Below are 22,105 nucleotides of genomic sequence, written 5' to 3' on the forward strand. Positions count from 1 at the left end.
AGTTTCCTCCTTACCATGAAGTTCTATTGCTTGCTGCTAATCCTCTGCAAATCTTGCTTCCCATCACCCAGTTAAATGCAAATCTTAGCTAACTTTTGCTTATAAAGAATTTGCAATTACAGGAACTTTGATATCATTCATATGGTGAAGTCTACATCATGATTTGCATGCAAGACTCATAGGAAGAGTATAACCTAGCTCTCGATGTCATTTTATCTCATGAATTCAGCCTTCAACCTAACTCATGTTAGATGAAAACAAATCTTGAAATATTCCATGCAGCACAAGCACAGCATCTTTAAGCAGCACTACCTTTCTATCACACTTTATTTCTCTTTGCATTTAAAGCAGCACTGTCAGTAATCATTCAGCATTTTTTCTTTATTCCAGCCCTTTCCTATAAAGCACAAACCCAGCAAATTAAACAGAAATGGAGTTGCCAGGAGTGAAACAAAATAGTGAGTTTGCCAAATAAACCATTACTTATTTAATCAAATCAAAACCACTTGAACAATCAATTCTGAGAGAACCTCCATGTTACACAGGTCGTATCACATTATAGCAAATTAAAACCTCTACACAGCAATATTAATGCAGTTACATCTGTTTTAAAAATTAAGGAAGTGTTGGCTATAAAATTAGACAGTTATAGGAAAAGCTGCCACTGAGCTCTCCAAAATATATCCAGAGTCCTCTGGAAGCAAAATATTTTGATGTTTCTACTGCTTCTTAATCCAAATAATCTGAAAACAGAGCAGAGACTGTTTTTTCACAGAGGTGGGCCCAGATGGCAAGCTTCCATCCATGTGGATGTATTCACATTTGTAGCTTTGGCTTATGCCTCTTGTCACAGGAGGGATAAAAACACAGCAGCATACTGAGCTCTTGCATGAGAAGCAGAAACAAAGAAAGAACAGCAAAACTAAACTAATCTCAAAGAACTTTGGGGGCAAGTTCAACTTAACTACAGGTAAGGACGCTCACTGCCAGGGTGTGGACTAAATAACCTTTAAGGATCCCTTGCCACTCAAACTATTTTATGATTCCATGCTAATTCTTGATACCTTCACACAGACTGCCTTCTTGTAATGCTTAATGATGTTTTTGCTGATTTGAGAAAGACCACCAGTGAAGTAACTCCAAGACACTAAACTAAAAGGGCAGCATCTTTGCAAACAGGTTGGGAGTTACCTGCAGAAAAACAGAAGCTTGAAAATATTTTAAGTGTTGCATTTTGCAGCCATAAGTTAAAGTCTTCAAGTCTTGGAAAATGTTCTACACACACACAGTTGTATAACAAGGTAAAGAGAGGGGGGAAACAAAGAGTTTATGTTAACCTCCAAAACCAGATGAGGATTGATGACACTTTTGATTTCAGCAAGGATTAGGAAAGAAGTTGTACTTGGTTAAGAATGGCCTTAAATTGACTTTCCATGCAGGCAAGTGACAGCAGCACAAGTAGCAAGGAATAATGTCACAGTTTGATTAATATGCAATCCTTTAGATCTTCTTTAGCTTATATCCAAGGTTTTGGTTCGCTTTGGGGTGGTTTCTATTAATTTATCTCCATTTGAAGCAGAGCCACATCATTTTTCATACACTGACATAACTTTGCTTTTGAAAAGGATACCTGATTCAGCAAGAGGTGCAAACAGATGTAAGTACTATCTGCACATCCAAAAAGTGCCTTTCTGCTCAGTTCATTTCTCTGACAGAGCCCTGAAGCTCTATCCTGCTAATTATGGACTACTAAATCACGGTAAGAAACAGATGTGGATGCATGTTAGTGAGAAGGATTTTAATGCACATGTGATTAAGATATTTAACACTGTCTCTGCTTCTTTAGGAAACCATGTTCACTAACAAAGACCATGAACTTCTCAAAGCTCTCATTGAACTCTCCACCAAGTGGGTTTTTTTTCCCAGGAGAGATTTGGAGGAGTACAGGTAAGTCCATCTCACTTGTTTTAGCAATTTCTCCTAATTCATTTTGACAGCTTTTCGCGCATCTGAAGAGAACCTCTTAAAGGTCTCTTCCAACCTAACAGCTTCTATGATTCTGTGATTCAGTGAGTGTTTTTTCCTTTGATGAATTCTCCATCCATTGTACTGGAACCTTCTTGCTGCAACTTGTAGTTTGGCCTCAAGTCAACATCCCAATCATCCTACCCATGGTCAGCAACTATCTAGAAAACTGCTTTATACAGCAACATGCAATCCTTAAACAACTTACGGTCCCTAAATTTCAGCAACAGCAAGCTGCAGCAACAGTGAGTTTCCAACTTGTTTGGATGTTTTATGCTCAATTTGTAATTGCTGTTAAACACCTAACACCAGCAGCATCCTCTAAAATCTTTAGACCATCTCTCTTTCCCTCCTCTCCCCCTGCCCACTCCTAGTTTTACCTATATCTAGTGGCATTAGCTGTACTCATCCAACACACAATAGCAGGAAAAAAGCATTTGATGGATGAAAGCATAGACTTAAGAAATTCCACATCACTGATAATATTCAGTCCAAGAGTTAGGCTAAGGGTTTCACAGAGTACAAGACAAATAGCCATTTCTTATAAGCCTCTTTACCATGCAGTGTCCCCAATATCATTCTCCAGCAGCACTAAATTTCTGTGGGAATTAAACCTCTCAAACTACCCCATTGATCAGCATAATACTATCAGATGCTGCTAAGGACTGCCTCAAGGGAGCATGCTGTACTTTTAAAGTTTCAATATCACAAGGAACTGGAAAAATTCTGTATTTCCAAGCAAGAGTGAAGAAAAGCCACTCTGCCTCAGTGCCATATTTTACTCTGTGTTAAAAGCAGCAACAATAGTCAATTTTATGGTCTCTCACGGAATCACAGAATCACCAAGGTTGGAGGACACCTCAAAGATCATCAAGTCCAACCTGTCACCACAGACCTCATGACTAAACCATGGCACCAAGTGCCACATCCAATCCCCTCTTGAACACCTCTCAGTGCCTTCTCCCACCACTTCCTATGCTATATTAATGATCTTGTGCACTTCACCACTATATTAAGCATTATCAGACAGTTAATAGCCCAAAAGAGGCTATTGCCATTCAAACACCAGATAGGCCAGACATGATCTCTCAGTATGGCAACATCTTTCTCATATTTTAGTGTACTGAATTCAATAACTGACTTGTCATGTCAGAGACCTCAGAGTTTCACTCTCAATCACCCTAAAATTCCATCTCTCATCTCAAAAGTCAGAGAGGGGAGCCCAGCAAGGGAATTTCTGCCACCCAAATTTCACGTCAGTTTTTGCCATTTTGGGACATGAAAATACCCTTTCTGAACACAACTGGATTTTCTTCACCATTTTTAAGTTAGCTTTTGAGAACAGCCATAGTCAGATTCTCAGACACTAGTGCAGATAATTAAAGAAAGGGCTCATTTACTGCTAAGTAGCTTCCAGAAAACTTTCTTCTCAATATGTGGCCTTCTTTTCCTCCCCCTCCTTTATTCCATAATCACTATTTGCAATTTATTATACGTGCCTAATTAAACGTGGGATGCAACTGATCTTAAGCCTCAAATTTCAACTCATCTTGGTATTTGTACAAGATGTTCTCATATTATAAATTAATGACCTAAAGCATGGAGAAGATACCAAATCTTCTGCTGGTTAGTATAGTCTAATATGACCACTGCAACATTCACTGCTGTATAATAGTATTTTAATTTCATTGTCCTACTTCCAATATGCAACAGACTGGGAAAGCAAAGTGGAAGGAAAGAGGTGAGGTGTTTGCCTCCCAGGAAACCAGGCAAGCATAAATTTAAAAGGATTAGAATGAAAAAAAATCATTGAGATGAGAAACAATATATCCATGGCCAACTACTTTATATGTTAAATCCTTTCTTCAGGTTGAAAAGAAGGCAAGAAAAATAGCCATTTCCCTGGTTTTCCTCTTCTCTACAACTTCCTTGTATCAGTTATTACACACACACAAAAAAGGCTGTTTGTCCAAAATCCAATGTTTGGTACAGATATTTGGCAAAGGTAAGTGATTTAAAACAAGGCTCTCTTTAGAAAATGCCAGTCTACAAGGGACAAGAAAGGCAGAGGGGCTGTTCATCGGAATCATTTACATCTCATTTCAAAGTTATCCTTCTATTCTATTGTTTCTCATTAACAGTTGGACTTGATGATCTCAAAGGTCTTCCAACCAAAATAATTCAATGATTTCACATAATATTGCTTTCACATGCCAGAGAGACATACCCACTTATTGACACCAAGATACTTAGGCAGCACATTAGCCACTGTACATGTGCACAGTAACACAATGCTGGGCACTGAAACTGCATCTGACAGACATGCAGTAGCTGTTGGGTTGTTGAAATCCTTGAGCAACTAGATACTATTTCATAGGTTGCTCTGTTAGACTTTGGCCAAAGAAAAAAGATAAAACCAAGACTGTCATATTTTAGGATCTGGCCTGCAGTTCTATAGGTGATCAGGCCTAAAGAGTGTGGCCTATCTGCAGCACCAGCTTTGAAGTCAATGTCTTGACAAGCATGAATAAAGCATATGTCACCCCACTGAAATGGTCACTTAGTCTGGTGTCATGACAGCCCCTGCAGAATAGAGGCATGAAAACCCAAGCCAGACAAGACAGGAAGATAAATAAGTACAGTGATACTCCTCACGTTGATGAGCTGGCTGGCTTATGAAGGGCAGTAATTATTCATTGGCTGCTCCTGAACAGACCCTCAGAGAGTACATGTGGTCTGGTGTCTGGTTAGAGAGGGGGAGGCAAAAGATCCTCCATCCTGCAGTGTAAATGTCAGGGCTGCATGCTACCTGCCATTCAGTCACACACTATTGTTTTATCAGACACAAGGTCATTTCCTCAGGGTTAAAGTGCACTCTTAGTGGTAGATGCAGCAGCCCAGAGCTTTTTCTGCACTTGCTGATAAATCAAGAGAAGTTTGCACTGGAGACCAGGAGTATGGACCAGGTATAACATCACTGGGCCATTACCTATCCAGCAACAGTCATAGGATCATAGAATCAATAAGGCTGGAAAAGACCTCAAAGATCAACCTGTCACCCAAGACCTCATGACAACTAAACCATGGCACCAAGTGCCATGTCCAATCCCCCCTTGAACACCTCCAGGGACAGTGACTCCACCACCTCCCTGGGCAGCCCATACCAATGGCTAACAAGTCTGTACTACACAAGGGCTGGGAATATTAAATATATTAGCCATAAAGATTATACTGTGTGGAGGCAAATACAATTTAAAATAGGGTTTTTTTCCTCACATTTCAGCCAAAGTGCTTGAAGTTGTTTTGCAAGATTATTCACATTCTGGTTTTCCTTTGAACTGTGTACTGTGGAATTCCTGGAGTTTCTAACACTGTATTTAACAGCTGCAATTAACAGTTTAACTCCATGGCAATGGATGTTGATACAAAGAAATTATGATTTGGAACTAACACAACCATTTTTGAGTGGTATGTTAATATTTTTATATTCATTTGTGGGACTTTATTTTTTAACTTGATGCTGAAGATCTCACAGGCTGCAATAATGTGTCAAAGACTTGCAAGTGCAAACAAAAGCTGTAATTGTTCTATACTTTAATAATATATTACAACATTGAAGACTACTCAGAAGCTTCAGCTAACACACAAAATGGATGTCTACTTACTTTAGTGGAGCCACAAAAATCACTGCACTATTTCCCTGAAGCTTCCCCTTCCTTACAGTTTTCTTCCAAGTGCTGTTCAGGAAGATAATTGTTATCCTTAAACTTCCATCTTCCTTGAGAAAGTTTCTGGCAGACAGGAATTAATCTAATATATATGGCTTTAAGAGAAGAATGTATTTAGGAATGCTATTAATACTGCATCATTCTGGCTTTATTTTGCTCCTTCATACCTACTAAGGCAGAAGGCAACACCAGGTCCATCCAGTCCCAGAAGCTGAAATTTCATTCACTTTCTCCTACACGAAAATCCAGCAGCTGAAGTTTAATCTATAGGTGAGCTTTTAGTTTTGGTCTAAGGAAATCAAGAGTCAGTCATCAGCAAGTTTGCAGATGACACCAAGTTAGGAGCAGATGTTAGTCAGTTAGAGGATAGAAAGGCTCTGCCAAGGGACCTCAACTGACTGGACAGATGGGCAGAATCCAATGGGATGGCATTTAACAAGTCCAAGTGCTGGGTGCTGTACTTTGGCTACAGCAATCCCATGCTGAGGTACAGGCTGGGGTTGGAGTGGCTGGAGAGCTCCAAAACAGAGAGGGACCTGGGGGTGTTGATTGACAGCTGCCTGAATATGAGCCAGTAGTGTGCCCAGGAGGCCAAGAAGGCCAATAGCATCCTGGCCTGCATTAGGAATAGTGTGGCCAGCAGGAGCAGGGAAGTCATTGTGCCTCTGTACTCTGCTTTGGTTAGGCTGCACCTTGAGTCCTGTGTCCAGTTCTGGGCCCCTCAGTTTAAGAAGGACATCGAAACACTTGAGCGTGTCCAGAGAAGGGCAACAAGGCTGGGGAGAGGCCTTGAACACAATCCCTATGAGGAGAGGCTGAGGGAGCTGGGGTTGTTTAGCCTGGAGAAGAGGAGGCTCAGGGGTGACCTCATTGCCCTCTACAACTACCTGAAAGGTGGTTGTAGCCAGGAAGGGGTTGGTCTCTTCTACCAGGCAACCTGGACCTGAGCAAAGCCTTCGACACTGTCCCGCACCACATCCTGGTCTCCAAACTGGTGACACATGGGTTTGATTGGTGGACCACTAGATGGATAAGGAACTGGCTTGATGGCCGCACCCAGAGAGTGGCTGTCAATGGCTCCATGTCCCAGTGGAGGCCAGTGACAAGTGGAGTCCCTCAGGGATCAGTCCTGGGACCTATCTTATTCAACATCTTTGTGGGGGACATGGACAGTGGCATTGAGTGCACCCTCAGCAAGTTTGCTGATGACACCAAGCTGTGTGGTGCAGCAGACACGCTGGAGGGAAGGGAGGCCATCCAGAGGGACCTTGACAGGCTGGAGAGGTGGGCACAGGCCAACCTCATGAAGTTCAATAAGAGCAAGTGCAGGGTCCTGCATCTGGGTCGAGGCAATCCCAGGCACAAATACAGGCTAGGCAGTGACTGGCTGGAGGATAGCCCTGAGGAGAGAGACTTGGGGGTGCTGGTGGACAAAAAGCTCAACATGAGCTCTCAGTGTGCACTTGCAGCCCGCAAAGCCAATCAGATCCTGGGCTGCATCAGGAGAAGTGTGGCTAGCAGGTCGAGGGAGGTGATCCTCCCCCTCTACTCAGCCCTGGTGAGACCCCACCTGGAGTACTGTGTCCAGTTCTGGAGCCCCTATTACAAGAGGGATGTGGAGGTGCTGGAACGTGTCCAGAGAAGGGCCACGAGGATGATCAGAGGGCTGGAGCACCTCTCCTATGAGGACAGACTGAAGGAGTTGGGGCTGTACAGTCTGCAGAAGAGAAGGCTCCGAGGTGACCTAATTGTCTCCTTCCAGTATCTGAAGGGGGCCTACAGGAAGGCAGGGGAAGGACTTCTCAGGATATCAGGTAGTGATAGGACTAGGGGGAATGGAATGAAGCTGGAGGTGGGGAGATTCAGGCTGGATGTGAGGAGGAGGTTCTTCACCATGAGAGTGGTGAAACCCTGGAATGGGTTGTCCAGGGAGGTGGTCGAGGCCCCGTCCCTGGGGGTGTTTAAGAGCAGGCTGGATGAGGCTCTGTCCAGCCTGATCTAGTGTGGGGTGTCCCTGCCCATGGCAGGGGGGTTGGAACTAGATGATCCTTGTGGTCCCTTCCAACCCTGAATGAAACTATGAAACTATGAAACTATGAAACCAGCACCAGAACAAGGGGACACAGTCTCAAGCTGCGCCAGGGGAAGTTTAGGCTCAAGGTGAGGAGAAAGTTCTTCACCGAGCGAGTCGTTCGTCGTTGGAATGTGCTGCCCAGGGAGGTGGTGGAGTCACCGTCCCTGGAGGTGTTCAAGAGGAGATTGGACGTGGCACTTGGTGACATGGTCTAGTCATGGGGTCTGTGTTGATAGGTTAGACTCGATGATCCTTGAGGTCTCTTCCAACCTTAGTTATACTGTGATACTGTGATACTGTGAAGAAAGGGAAAAAATACTGCTGTGTGTTCCTGCTCTAACCTTGTATTATCTTCTGTGTAAGCAGAAGGGAAATCCTATTTGCACTTTGAATTTACCATCTTTTAAGAGGCTGTCACTGGTTACCAGACATTAACATATTTTTTGAAGGGAAATTTACAAAGTGAACTGCTCAGTACAGCTGAAATTTGCAGAGGAACTGGTGAGCACAGTTGATTAAACAGAATTTCAGCAGAGTCTCTTCCATTTGTAGCTGTCAAAAAAAAAAAAAGGTGGGGAAAAAAGCACCATTTCTGCTCATTTCTGCTCATTTCTGCTCTCTAGTCTGACTTACTTCTTTAGAGCCTATTTGATATGGAGAATTAAAGTGACCCTTTTATTCATTACCCTCATGCCCAGAGGACAGCAGCAGCGTGGCATGGACATCAGGACTCAGGGAGGGGGAAAAGCTGCCAATTTTGGTTTCATCTTTCTATCATAATCTGTGAAGACAAGATATCTTTATGATTGAAATCTAATTTTCCCCTCTAAAAGTAATGTCACCAGTTTTATCTAGCATGAAAATCCATGTGCCTGTTAAGCCTGTTAACAGCTCTTATAAAATTTGGTTCAAAGGAAAAACTTATGACAGCACTTAAGTAATTGCTCAAGCATGGCCCCACAAAAATGGCACCACCAGTCCGCTGGCAACTGCTCAGAAACAAACCAACCAAAACTTTATACCTAAATGCTTTGACATTTGTATTATTCTCTCTGTATTGGGTTTATTCTCATTGTTTCACCTACGGTTTCCAGTATAAATCTGCAGTTGCTCTAGTATGAAGCTATAGCTAACAAAGCAAATACAGTTACAGAGGATCAGGATTCCCCCTAAACTACCTCCATTTGGGACTGCTCTAAAATCAGTTGCTGGGTAGAATATATTCCCATGCTGATTCCCAAACACAAAAGCATTGTTTGTTGCTATGGTGTTGCAAGACGAAAGATAAATAAATAAGTCAGTCTGAAGAAATATGACCTAAAGTTCTCTCAGATGATGGTGTTTTAACAGATCACATCTGCACAGCTGTAGGTAGGAAATGAAGCAGAACTACACCAAAGAAACTTGAATGGAAGAAATTACTTCTGTTCTGTCACTTCTCCAATTTTGGAGAGCAATTAATTTAAGCTGCTTTACAATTTAGTGTAAGATGCTAAAATTCTTAGTAATTAAAAAGTGTATTCAATCAGCTATTCCCCTGCTGGCAAGAAAATATAAACATATTTTGATTTTGCTTTGCTGGATGTACAATGAATGCTGATCACAAGGACTATCCTCCAGCCTTGATACCAGCTCCCCCGTTGCTGATGCCCAGATCATGCAGCAGGAATCCCAGGCTGAGTTATCACTGACCCCAGCCAAATTGCACAGAGGGTAATGGAAACATCTGGCTAAGAACAGAACATGGAAAAGCATGGAAAAAAAGAACTGGCTATGGAATGAATTTTGGCTTCCTACAGTAGGGATACTTGCTGGTGTTTTGGGGTGAGTGTTTTGTGGGTTTTGTTTGTTTGTCTGTTTGTTTCATTCTAAAACAGTGTAAACCAAGAGGAGAATTGATGCCAGCCACCTGCCAGGCAGATGACTTTTCAGTCCCAAGCACTGATGTTCACAGGCTTTTCTCTGGCTAAAAACAACAATCAACCTAGGCAGAACTAGGAGGTACAGCTGATGTGGTGCCACCATTTTCCTTTGCATATTTTCAGGATATTTGCTAGAGCAAGATTCAATTCATTAATTCAGGCCTGTAAAATGCAGCAAATCAATGGGGGACAGGACATATTAATAACAGAAACCCCAAGCCTATTTAAAACTGAAAATCAGCAGTACAGTCTTACTCCTTTCCCTTAACTGCAGATCTCAATTTTGTATTTCACAAGCTTTGACAAAGTCCTGTCTTCCTCACCAGTCTTTAGGCATACTCTTCCTGCCTTATCACACTGGGAAAGAGTCCAGAGGTAGTTTCTGTTTGTCACATTAAAACCTGAGCTGTAAAATGTTAATTCAATATTAATTCAAATTTAACTGCAGAACTTTGTGGAGGGAACATCAAAAATTGGACCTAAAAAGAACACAGGGGGAAGGAAGATCATCTGGGCTCACTTAAGCATAAAACCATTTCCTCCTACATTTTCCTAGAAGAAATTTATCATTTCAGTGATTTCATTTATTAGGGTGACATTCCAGTTTGTAGCGGGGTTGTGGTTTTTTTTCCAAAAAGACACAAAAAACACTGGCCTTAAAAAAAAACAAACCAACATTTTACATTTCAGTTGTAACAGCACCCCTCAGCCTGAATCCACGATGAGTTTATTAATTATACATTGTTCTCAATGCGTAATTATGTAAAGTGCCACAAATTTGGTCTGATTTACTTCTCCCTTATGTGGCAAGAGTACATGCATATTTAATAAGGCCATTGTAGCAAAAGTAAAAGTCTAAACTCCCTGCACTGGCCATGGTTATGAAGACAGTAAATTAGAGCTTCAGTGTGGGTCCTTTGAGGGGAATGCAGCAATTAAAAAACTGTACCCAAAAATTACTCTGGTTTTTTTTTTTTAAGCAAGGGATTAAAAATCCAAACCTCACACTCCAACAGTTTTGTTACACAGCCAGTGATATTTTCAAATTCACATCAATGACATTTATTATATATAAGCTTTCAGACAAAACATGAAAAACATAATATTGTTTTAGTCTGCCAACAACAGGCCATGTATTTTTTAAAGTATTCCACCCAGTGTTTTCAAGCATTCTCCCTAATGGCATTTCAGCTCCCTTCTCCCTGGTATTATAAACCACAGCCACATTTCTCCTAAGCCTCTATTTAAACTCTCAGTTTGTCAGTTCTGTAGCTTTAGTCCCCATTTTAGATAGGAAATCTTGAAAGCAGAGAAACACATCAGTCTGCAGACAGCACAAAAAGGGCTGACACAGAAATAAGACTATTGCTAATAAACTCAAGATTATTACTATTGATTTGTGAAAGCAGTTTTCCCCTGATATCCAAATGGGAGGTGGGGGGCAGAAATTAAATAACCACCAGGATGCTTCTGCTCAGCCTCTTGTTTTAGGCCAAAGGGGAAGAAACAAGAGCAAACACTCAGCCACATTCACTGCAGGCTGCATGGCTGAAGCAAAGTTTGTGGAGATGCCAAAGTACAGATCAGAGAACAGTGTTGATGAACCAGGTTAATCTGTGATACCTTAAATGGGACTGCTCCAGAGATGACAAGAGAATGGTTGAGTAGGAAGAAAGTGCAGCAGCAGAGCAAGACGTTTGTGTAGAAAACATGTGCCAAGAAGTCACATCACAGATGTGTTGGAAGGTTGCAGTTTAAATCTGAGGCAAGGGGTAAAGAGAGGACTGCAACATGGCCAAAATAAACAGAAGGCAAAACCATGCAATAAATTTCTAAACTGAGACTTTTTTTTTCTCACTGTAATGTTCAAATGAAACAACTCAGATTTCTGTCCCAAGACCTCCCACTGCAACTGTGAGGATTTCTTACCCACATTATCCCTGTCAGGCTTTCTCTGGAGCAGTCAATGTGTATCTCATGAATCAAAAGAAGAGTGTTAAAAGAAACCTATCCAAAAAATGAAGACAATAACAAGGTAAGCACACTGTCATGGCAGATTGCAACGTGCAGAGTCAGGGACTTTGAAAAACTCAGTTCTAGCACCAAAACCTTGACTGAATTTTTCTAAGGACACTAAAAGGGATCATTTCAAATGCTGAAAACTTCTGCGTTTCATCCTCAAGAAAGGAACTCAAAACCCTGAGACAGTCCATCCAGTCTAATATAGCCTTAGCTTTGTTTTCTCGAGAGCTTTGCCAGCGTCTCACAAAACAGTTTGGAGCAACTTCCAAACATTTCATGCAGTTTTCCATGGCATCCAGCTTCCACAGATAGCCATTTTGCAAAAGCCCCAGAAGAGGAGCAGAGCAAAGAAGGGCTGTGCTGGCTAATTTCCACTGGCCTCACTGACCTCCAGCTTACTGTGCAAAAACTGGGGTGTTCTAAGCTCCCATACATGACATCCCTGTAAGACTTTGCTTTTTCTGCGCATTGCACTAAAGCCAGTCTGAGTATGTCATAACAAATAATCAAAATAAATCAGCTTTTAGTAAATGCAGCTCTGAGGCCATACTCTACCCATGTTTTTTTCCCTGCTTCTTCCCAAACTAAGAGTTTCTTCCACCACTGAAGGAAAATTAAAATCCTTTGTAGTGTTTCTTCCCTTAAGACACTCCTCATTTTAAGCACTGCAGATTGGATTAAATTTGGCACATGAAACACTGGAGTGCAAAACAGTCTTCAAGGCTTCAACACAAAAATCAAATCTAATATTTAGATCTGGGAAAGGAAAAAAAAAAAAAAAAAAAAAGGATGATGCATAAGGAAAACTCAGAAGAAACCTGGAAGCATCTAAAATACTATATTAAAACCATTTATCTGAAGCAGAAGATAAGTTGAAGGAGTTTACAAAAGATGGGGAAGCCGACAGTGATGAATGTAGCAATTTGGAAACTGAGAATGTAAGAAAAGCATGAGGAGGAGGAGCTATGGAGGAAGAAAGCTGGGAGCACTAATAACTGGAGAGACTTTGGAGGGAGAAGAGGAAAATCAGGATAGCTTTGTATGCATTTGTTTCCCATGGTTGTAAAACAGAAACAAGCTACTTCATCCCTCTTCCAACTTTACTGACCTCAGTAGAGCTAAAAAGGATAAAACTGGCTTGCAAAATATTAAGCTGAAGTCTCTAAAACCCTCTCAACCTATTGCACAAATAGCTCATCTCCCTCATGGGATTTTCTGTTCCATTATCTAAAGGCAGCTGAGATATTTACAGCTTTGATACTGAGGGAGACGACAACCTGGATCATTTAGGGAAAAACTAAGAGCCTTCTCCACAGACCTCCAAGTGGTGGAGTTGCAGATTTCTTTCTCCTGCTCTATCCCACTGCAGCATTTAACATAGAGCATGTGAGACCTTTTTGCCTTCATACCAAACAAATTCTTTTGTTTTAGTAGACATGGCTGCCATTTAATGATTTACTTGCAGTGGGTCAGGAGATTATGCAAGAATGGATGTTTCTGTGAAACTGTCTCAATTCAGCATCTGCTTTGTAGATGCAGACTGCATCCAGCAACTCATGTTGTTCCCCACTATGCTGTAGTTTCGATCATTTCTTTTCTGCTGCAAGGTACTAAGATACAAAAAATGTAATCCTGAGAGGGCAAAAAACTAGACACATAAAGAAAAGAAAGCCACTGAACAAGATACACAGAATACATTAAAGAATTCCTTGATTCCTCAAGGTTCATTATCACCACAGGAAGCATTGCAAAATCAGAGATTAATTGCTTAACCATGACAGTCACTGATAGAACAGATGTTAACATTCATTATCTTAAACTGGCTAGATAGTTAAACTATGAAGTCACGTGAACATTGCCCCCCAAACTAATTTCAATCCATCTAAAATATTCTTGAGTACTTGTGTTGTACTGTTGGATAGCTATGTCCGGTCTCCAGCCCACCTAATCAATCTGTGTTTTCCTGCTGATATGCCAATGAGTTGACTACTTATCCCAGCATTCCTTAGAAAATGGCAAAAGCAAGGCACTGATGGACATATTTAACTTTGCAAGAGCCTGAAGGGCACCAAAGTGCTTTCTAAATTATTCTGTTTGAGTTTCTAGAGCTACAGCTCTGGGGTCTTTTTTGTCTTTGAACAGCACGTTGCATTTGTTTCTTCCCACAACAGCTTCTCTGTGTTGCCTATCCTGCATGCTTCCCACAAAAGCCACCCACCTTCCTTCATGCTGGCCTGTACACACCAAGTGTTGCAGTCTTCTCTTGGCACCAAATTGGTCAAGGGCACCTTCAAATAAACAAACTGAACTGCAATTCAAAAGCACTGCCAAGCCAAACTAACTATGCTCTGGTCGTGGTTTTGCCAACCACAGGAAAAATCAGATACTTGGCCCCAGCTGGAAACGCCAGAGCTGTGGCATACAGTTTTAAAAGAACTTCTTCATCTCTTTGTTTGCAAATGGAGCTAACTGCTCCCACTTTCCTCAGGTTTTGGTTTTGTTTGGGTTTGGGTTTTGGTGGGGTTTTTTTGGGGGGTTGTGTGTGTGTGCATTTAGGTTTTGTTGGTTTGTTTGTTTTGGTGGGGGGGGATTGGTTGGGGGGTTTTGTGGGTTTTGGTTTGGATTGGTTTTTTTGGTTGGTTGGCTTTGGGTTTTGTTTGTTTGTCTGTTCAGGGGTGGGTTTTGGTGGGTTTTTTTCCAGAGGGTTTGAGGGGTTAAGGGAGGTGTTTGATCTTATTATTTTTTAAGTTTCTCTACCACCTGTATTGTGCTCTCTTTGCTTTGAGGGGTTCAATGTTTAGCTTTCAGCCCTATCTACTACACTGATTTTTCACATAGTATCATAGTATCATTCAGGGTTGGAAGGGACCACAAGGATCATCTAGTTCCAACCCCCCTGCCATGGGCAGGGACACCCCACACTAGATCAGGCTGGCCAGCAATGACCTGAAAAAACAACCAGCTGATGGTTAAATTCCATGCATATCACATCTCAAAAAAAACCCAAAATAATCTAATCAATTATAGACCATATAACAGAACTGGTGCTTATCTTGATAAAATGCAAGTTTGTATAAAGTCAATACAAAGCCACAGGAATTAAAGTTCCCCTGACATCTAGAGAAAAATGATCTATCAAAACATGCATGAAATATAGTAGCAGTACAACAGGTATCTCTCAAACACATAGGCCAGCAGCTCCTTGCTTGTTGTGTGTGTTTGAAGCAAAAGCCTTGAAATGACATTTATGGAAAAGGACCCAGAGGCCTGCTGAGACTGTGGAGTAGCCTAACACTCTGCAGAATCCAGGAACAGGGTTCTCCACTATTCTGCTGCAAGGAGCAGGCACTGTGTAGCACCATGCCATGCTGAAGCCACAGGGTCCATGGGGCTGTAAAGTATCAATGGAGACCTGCTGCACAGCCAGCTGTGCTGGGTCCTCTCTGCCACCATTTCCACCAAGCATTGGAGGAATGGGGTAAAGAATGGAGAAATGGAATCAAGAGTACACTACTGGACAGGAAAGCTCTGTTTGTCCAGGGGTTTTCCCTTAATCATGTACTTACAGTTTTGCCACCTGGTTGCTCATTGCCACAAGCAACAAATAGCTCAGACAAGCAAATTCCAACCATCAAACCATCTGCTTAACCAAGGCCTATGTCAGCAGTAACCAAGAGACATTCCTAGCTGCATTTGGGAAGCAGCACTGTAAGCAGCCTCAGACCAGGTCCCAGCAAGAAAAAAAAGGCTCTTTCACAAGAGCTCTCTGTCAAAGAGGTTTAAAGGTTTAAAGACATAGCACTGAATGCAATCCATCAGTTACAGTGCTACACAAAACATGGGCACAATCAGGAGAATTTTAACCCACCAAGCACAGACAGGAGGCATCTCTGTGTTTAAACTTAAGAGAAACATTTTCCTTCCTTTTGTACCCAGGCAACTATTATAATAACTTGGACTTCAAACACTTTTCAAAACTGCAGGACTCTTAGACCACATGCTTGGACCACACACTGCTTCCTGCAAACACTGCTAGCTGCGGGAAAACACGTCCCTTCTGCTGCAGCCAAGTTAAGGCTGCACTTTGAATCCTTGGTGAAGCAGAGAGTTGACACTGTCAACTTGAAGATGCCAATTAACACACTTTATCATGACAGCCACTACATCTTCTGGAGAAACTAGGGACATTTTTACATCTTCTCTGGGAATCAAGCTGTTCATAAACAGTGGGTTCATGTTCCTTTTGAGAGAACACAACTATTCTTCACACCATAGATGTAACAGGATGGCAACACAAATGGGTGAAAAAATGTAATGCTGAGGAGGAACAAAATTTAGGAGTGACCAAAGAGCAAATTAAGTCCTTGTTGAGAATTAACTCATCAGTGAAGAAATACACAGAGTTTGCTGTGGATTTTTTTTTTAAGATACACAATATCCTTCCTGCAAAGTGTTTATAATTGACAGTCACCCAGCTATGATTTGCATCTTTATGAGGAGGAACAATTGCAACAATCCATTACACACCAGAGGCAATGTGTTACCCTTTCCAATAGGAGATACTCCACCAGGGATGCTGCTAACAGTGGTCTTAAAGTAGATTAATTATCACTATGGAGCAAATTCTTTTCCAGCTAACCAGGGTTTATAAACCTCTAGGTCTAGAATGGAAGGCAATATCTGAGAGAACACAGGCATCCACTTACAACTCCGTGGCAAAGGTGGGCTGGATGGCTTATGGAAAAACGAAGTAGAAATTTCTTTCTAGAGTTTTCTCCAAATGTTTGACAAAACATTCTGACTTAGGATCTCTCCAGAAGGCAAGCTCCCATCCATTTGCTTTGAACTCAGCACCTACACCAGGGGCAGATCTGCTCAACCCCAGAAATTTGGGGCCTCAGCTTACAGGAACTTCAGTCTTGTGCATTCCTTGAAGTAGTGCAAAAATGCATTCTGACAGTTTGGGCACAGATAGAATAGGAAGAAAAAGGATGTGAAGATGTTTTCACCAAATCAACCTGCATGTTGACTTTTCCATAGTGTCTCCTGTGAACACATCCTCTAACATTCAGTAAGATGCAGAGAAACACCTCAAGAATATAGAGTAGAATAGAATAGAATAGAGTAGAGTAGAGTAGAGTAGAGTAGAGCAGAGTAGAACAGAACAGAACAGAACAGAATAGAATAGACCAGACCAGGTTGGAAGAGACCTTCAAGATCATCGCGTCCGACCCATCAACCAATCCAACCCACCTAAACAACTAAACCAGGGCACCAAGCACCCCATCAAGTCTCCTCCTGAACACCTCCAATGATGGTGACTCCACCACCTCCCCAGGCAGCCCATTCCAATGGGAAATCACTCTCTCTGTATAGAACTTCCTCCTAACATCCAGCCTAAACCTCCCCTGGCACAGCCTGAGACTGTGTCCTCTTATTCTGGTACTGGCTGCCTGGGAGAAGAGACCAACATCCGCCTGTCTACAACCTCCCTTCAGTAAGCTGTAGAGAGCAACTAAATATTACAGGCATTTTAAACTACTGGCTCCTGTTAAGCATCTATCAAATCCTATGCTATATTCCTATAAAGGATGTATCGTTTTGATCTCAGCAGCTTGAATCCATTTCAGCACTCAGCCTGAGGCCAGGAGAGTGCAGGAGTGACCTGTACATTATGTGTCCTAAAGTCATTACAGCAATCGTTCCCAATTTTGGAGGTACTTTTATTCAATGGAATCCATCACAGTTCTGCATCACTTCTCAGCACAGCAGTCACACAGGCAGGATAACCAAACCATCAGACTCCAAAGGGCAGTGGTAAGTTCTGCCCTGCAGCAGAGATTAGCACCAGAAAGGTCAAGGTTTAAAAAGAGGTTTTGCTGTTTCACTTCATATGAGCAATTTTGGACTAATAGCTGTCCAATCTCTTATTAGTGCTGAGTAGTAACTCATACTGCAAAAGCCCTGCAAGGCACACCTGACAATGACTTCATTTTTTACTATGAATACCTTCTGGCATTCTCCTTGAGCTGGCACAGGAATATTATTTACTTTACAGTTAGAAAGTAGATAGACACTGCATTTTGATCAGCTTCATGTTCTATATTTCTGGGATTCACAATTTGCTCTCAGCCAGGTGGTTGAATACCCAGGAGACTCTTATTACTAAATACAAAGTGATCTAGACAAATGTTACTGGTCTCATCATTTGTACTCTCCAAGGTGTCAGCCATGCAGCCGCAGATCAATTTCAAGGTAGCTGTAAAAGACTGTTTTCATGCTTATCAATTTGCATGTTTGAAACTTCCTTCCAGTTAACAAACAAGATGCTCAATTTACTGCCAATGTTTTTAGAAGATGACATTTGCAATTCAGTGCATTCAAATCAAAATGAAAAGGATGGCCTCAGGATGTTTTGCAGAGAGGTTTCTAGCACTACTGGCAGGAATATCTTTCCACCCTAAATAATCACCGCTGCTTGCAACAGTTGATGCAATTCTGACTTCTTCCAGATGCGTGGGAGTTTATGCATGAGCTCCTCATTATACTCAGATTTTCACTTCAAGCAAAGAATGTGTGCCCCTTCATATCACCTGATAGTACCATCCTTGTAATTATCTTGTCTCTTTTGAATTTTTTTTTCTTAGGCTTTCCAAAGATTATTCTCCCTCTCAGAAATTGTTACACCCATGAAGATGGCATTCATTAAGCACAGTGAGTCAATGCGAATATCAAGGACAAGGAAGGAAAAGAAGCCGAGGTTTTATCCTTTCCATTCAAGAAAGCAGAATGAAATTATTTTTTATTGCAATCCTGGAATAGGAAGAGATCAGTCTAAAGCTTTAAATTCTATCAATCTCCATGGCACTGCTTTTTCCACAGACTTTTAAAGTTTATCTTTAATATTTTAAACTTCTTCAATGAATGACAATGCATCTGCATCTTCCAAGAAGAAACACGATTCCCGGGCTAAACAAGTACTGTGTAATACCCACTCGATGCATTCAAATTCCTGCTTCTCCCCTTTGCCATTTGCATTTAAATAGTCCACTATTTCACTGGGGAGAAAATTATGTTTAAAAGGATATCACCTGTATTAGTTATACTTTTGTGAACAGAAAATTAGGACTACTAGAAGGATTGCACAAAAAGCTCATGAGAAGCCGAGAGACGCAAACAACAAAGGCCCAAGCCGAACTAACACATCAAAGTTCGTTGACTCTCTCAATGTTATCTGCAACTTTGGAATGATGTTATTCCTCTGTATGTCCAATAGCTGCCTTAAACTGATAACACCTATCTATATATCTTAGGGAAAAGTAATAAACTCTGCTGTGAAACACTATTTCCGTAGTATCTTGGAGGAAAGATAACTTTTTACACAAACTCATTTTTCATTTCCACAGCATTGTCTTCTCTCTCAAACAGGATATAAGATGATTCCACAGACAACTTCAAAAATGAGTGTTTATTCAAGCTCACATTTTATACAAAAGCTGCCCATCTCAAGAAATGAATAAGAATAGAAAATAATTACATCCCACCAGAAAGTGAAAGACAACAATAAAGACCAGCAGAGCTAAAGTATTTCGAGTCTTTTTCAAGGCAGGAACTTCAAGTCCCATCAGTTTAAAGGACAGCCTAGTTGAGAAAGCACATTTTTGCCATGAGTTGCTTTTATTCTAACTTTTTCTGTATCAAAATAAGCTATTTGAAACATTATTAACTACATCATAAGACATTAGGAATGGTGATTTTCCACCTTTTCCTATACCAGATGCCTTTGCATTGCCATTCAGACATCACATCACACAGTGTAATGGCATAAAGATGCAGGCATTAGCTTCCCCAAGGCAGGAAAATGTTCAGTTCAGCCTCACTAATGCTGTGAGCATTGTTGAGGTCCACAAGGACAATACTGCACTTCTACAACTCCCTTCTAATTTAATTTCCCATTGAAGATGTCTCTGAAAGATTAGCACTACTGTAATAAGAGAATGTGTCATTATAATCCTATTGGAATCAAATAGCTCAGAATTTATTGCCGTCAGCAGTGTCATTAGAGTTAATGCCACTCTTCTACAACTGGGATGGGAGGGAAGCAGAGGTGTTCAGCCACACAGTGCATCCCAGTCTGTGATCCAGCACAGTGGGAGACAGCAGACTCGGTTGAGTCTCAAACGGCAGCAATAAATAAGGTCTCCTCTTTGATCCAGCTACACGCATCTTCCACTCAGCACTTGGAGGCCCCTCTGAAAGCAGAGCCTGCCATGCTGCCTACACATTGGGCACAAACACCCTTGGTTGTACTGCAGACTCTCATCAGCCCAGGCTATGCACTCTCAGCATACACCAGCATGTTCCCAGAAAGACATTCATTGTTCCAACAGCAGCTACTACCTAACCACCCCTAGCAATGCTGACATGACTTCAATGCTGGCCAACCAGCAGCTCTTCTATTGATCAGAATTTTAATTATGACTCTAGGACTCCCTTCCCATACATTGCTACAGACTCTGACCCTAACTTAACAAAACAACTTTTGAGTCAAAACCAGGAACCAGCTCCTGTCACAGGGCTGCTCACAGTCTGAGATGTAAGAACATGCTTAAGGGCAATTCAACATGCTGCTGAGTTTAAGTTATTCATTATCTGGTCACCCACTGGCACCATTAAGGTAAGTTCCTGGCCCCTATTCTGCTTTGCAACCTCATCTCCCACTAACTTATGGCCACCAGCCTCGAATTTCAAAATCTTACAGACTTTTTAATCACTCTAAAGACAGTATTTAGTAACAAGGCAATTCGAGAATGAAACAAAACATGACATGACCAGGAAAGCTCAGACACACTGGCAGCAGCCTGGCAGCCCAAATTACTGGGGTGCACAGCTCCCCCAGCACAGTGGATGCATTTTCCTCTTCTTTCAGCAGGAATGAGGCATGACCAAGGATCACTACGATACCTACCTTAACTAAACTTTCGTATCAATCTTAAAAGACACTGACCTCCTCTAAGCTTTATTTGCTCTCTGTGTCAAGCCCTGCTGTTGTCACTTTTACCTGGAGCTGCAAGACTGAGATATGAGCTATCCTTGGCAGTGGGTCACTACCACTGTGGTATCTCCACCAAAATTAGTTATAGTACCTAAGAATATCTGATTAAGTTTCTTTTAAATCAGTATTTAGCAAGTATAGTAGCAGTAATGCCAACAAAACCAGAGAAGACTGTCAAAACAAAGAAAGAATAAGGACCTGGGCTTTTTCAGGCATCTCCCCCCCAAAAAAATGCCAAGGAAAACAACTTCAGAAAGCAACTTTGTGAGCAGCTTTTCCTGAATCCTGTATTGACAAAGCAAGACCATGTAATCACCTTTGTTTCCAATGCAGCTGCAGACAAAAAGCACTGGAGGTAAGTAGTTTCTATGTGATTCTGTATTGTTATCTCTTTTCAAGGTAGTTTTTCTGCAGGGACATTGTGCCTCCTGCTTTTGTTGTGCCTGGTATGAGTGAATTATCATCTTCTCCTACCCTCACATAAAGGGATCAGCTCACCCACAAGAACATGTGATTGTCCATACCAGGGTATAGATGGCAGTCAATACAGTCATATTCTAGTTTTTGCCTGATCAAATCAGAGAATCATAGAATGGTTTGGCTTGGAAGGAGCATTAAAGATTGCATCATCTAGTTCCAAGCCCCCCTGTTACGGGCAAGGCACTATACTAGATTGCTAAAAGCCCCATCCAACCTCTGCAGATAGAGCTGTTCTTTAAGTAGATGAAAACTTTGTGGGAGGGATACTGAACCTTGCAGCCTGTCATATACTGGCTATATGTCATGCCTTATCTTTGTATCTTGCCTGCAGTAAACATTTATTTATAAAAGAAGCACAGCTCTAAAGGAGTCCTGTCCCTGCCAGGCAGTGATAACTGGGGATTAAATTGCTTACTGGATTGTGAGTGACCTATGTTCAAATCTCTGGCTTGAGCCAGTCATAGAAAATCTTTGGTTAAGTTTCTGCTGAGATGTAAGAAGTGTTAGAGTCAAGTTTTAGCTTTGTATAGTCACTAGTCACTCCCCTCTTTAGAAGTGAGTGATTAATCTGGGATGTCACTGTCTTCATTCTGGAAATGTCTTCAAAATCCCCTCTCTTCCCCCTTTTCCTCACTTACTGTGTGGGATTGCCTTGATAATGTCTGGTAGGCTGCCTAAATGACAGTCTCCAAACAGGCTGGAACTTTGCTGGGTGAGGAACTTGTTAGGCACCTTTAGTTTTCCTACTGTGCCAAATCAAACCCAGCATTCAGCAGCAGCAGACACTGCTCACTGAGCA

General features: G+C 41.6%; 1 long non-coding RNA gene across 1 annotated transcript; it reads left to right on the forward strand.

Moving 5' to 3' along the window:
• Positions 1-863: 863 nt before the first annotated feature.
• On the forward strand, positions 864-19,090 carry LOC137448082 (uncharacterized). Its single transcript, XR_010988975.1, has 3 exons — positions 864-970; positions 1,847-1,947; positions 18,419-19,090. It is a non-coding gene; the product is annotated as an uncharacterized lncRNA (long non-coding RNA).
• Positions 19,091-22,105: the final 3,015 nt, after the last annotated feature.

This window comes from Melanerpes formicivorus, unplaced genomic scaffold (assembly GCF_026170545.1).
Source record: "Melanerpes formicivorus ecotype bairdi unplaced genomic scaffold, bMelFor1.0.p_v2 SCAF_22, whole genome shotgun sequence".
In the NCBI taxonomy this organism is placed as follows: domain Eukaryota; kingdom Metazoa; phylum Chordata; class Aves; order Piciformes; family Picidae; genus Melanerpes; species Melanerpes formicivorus.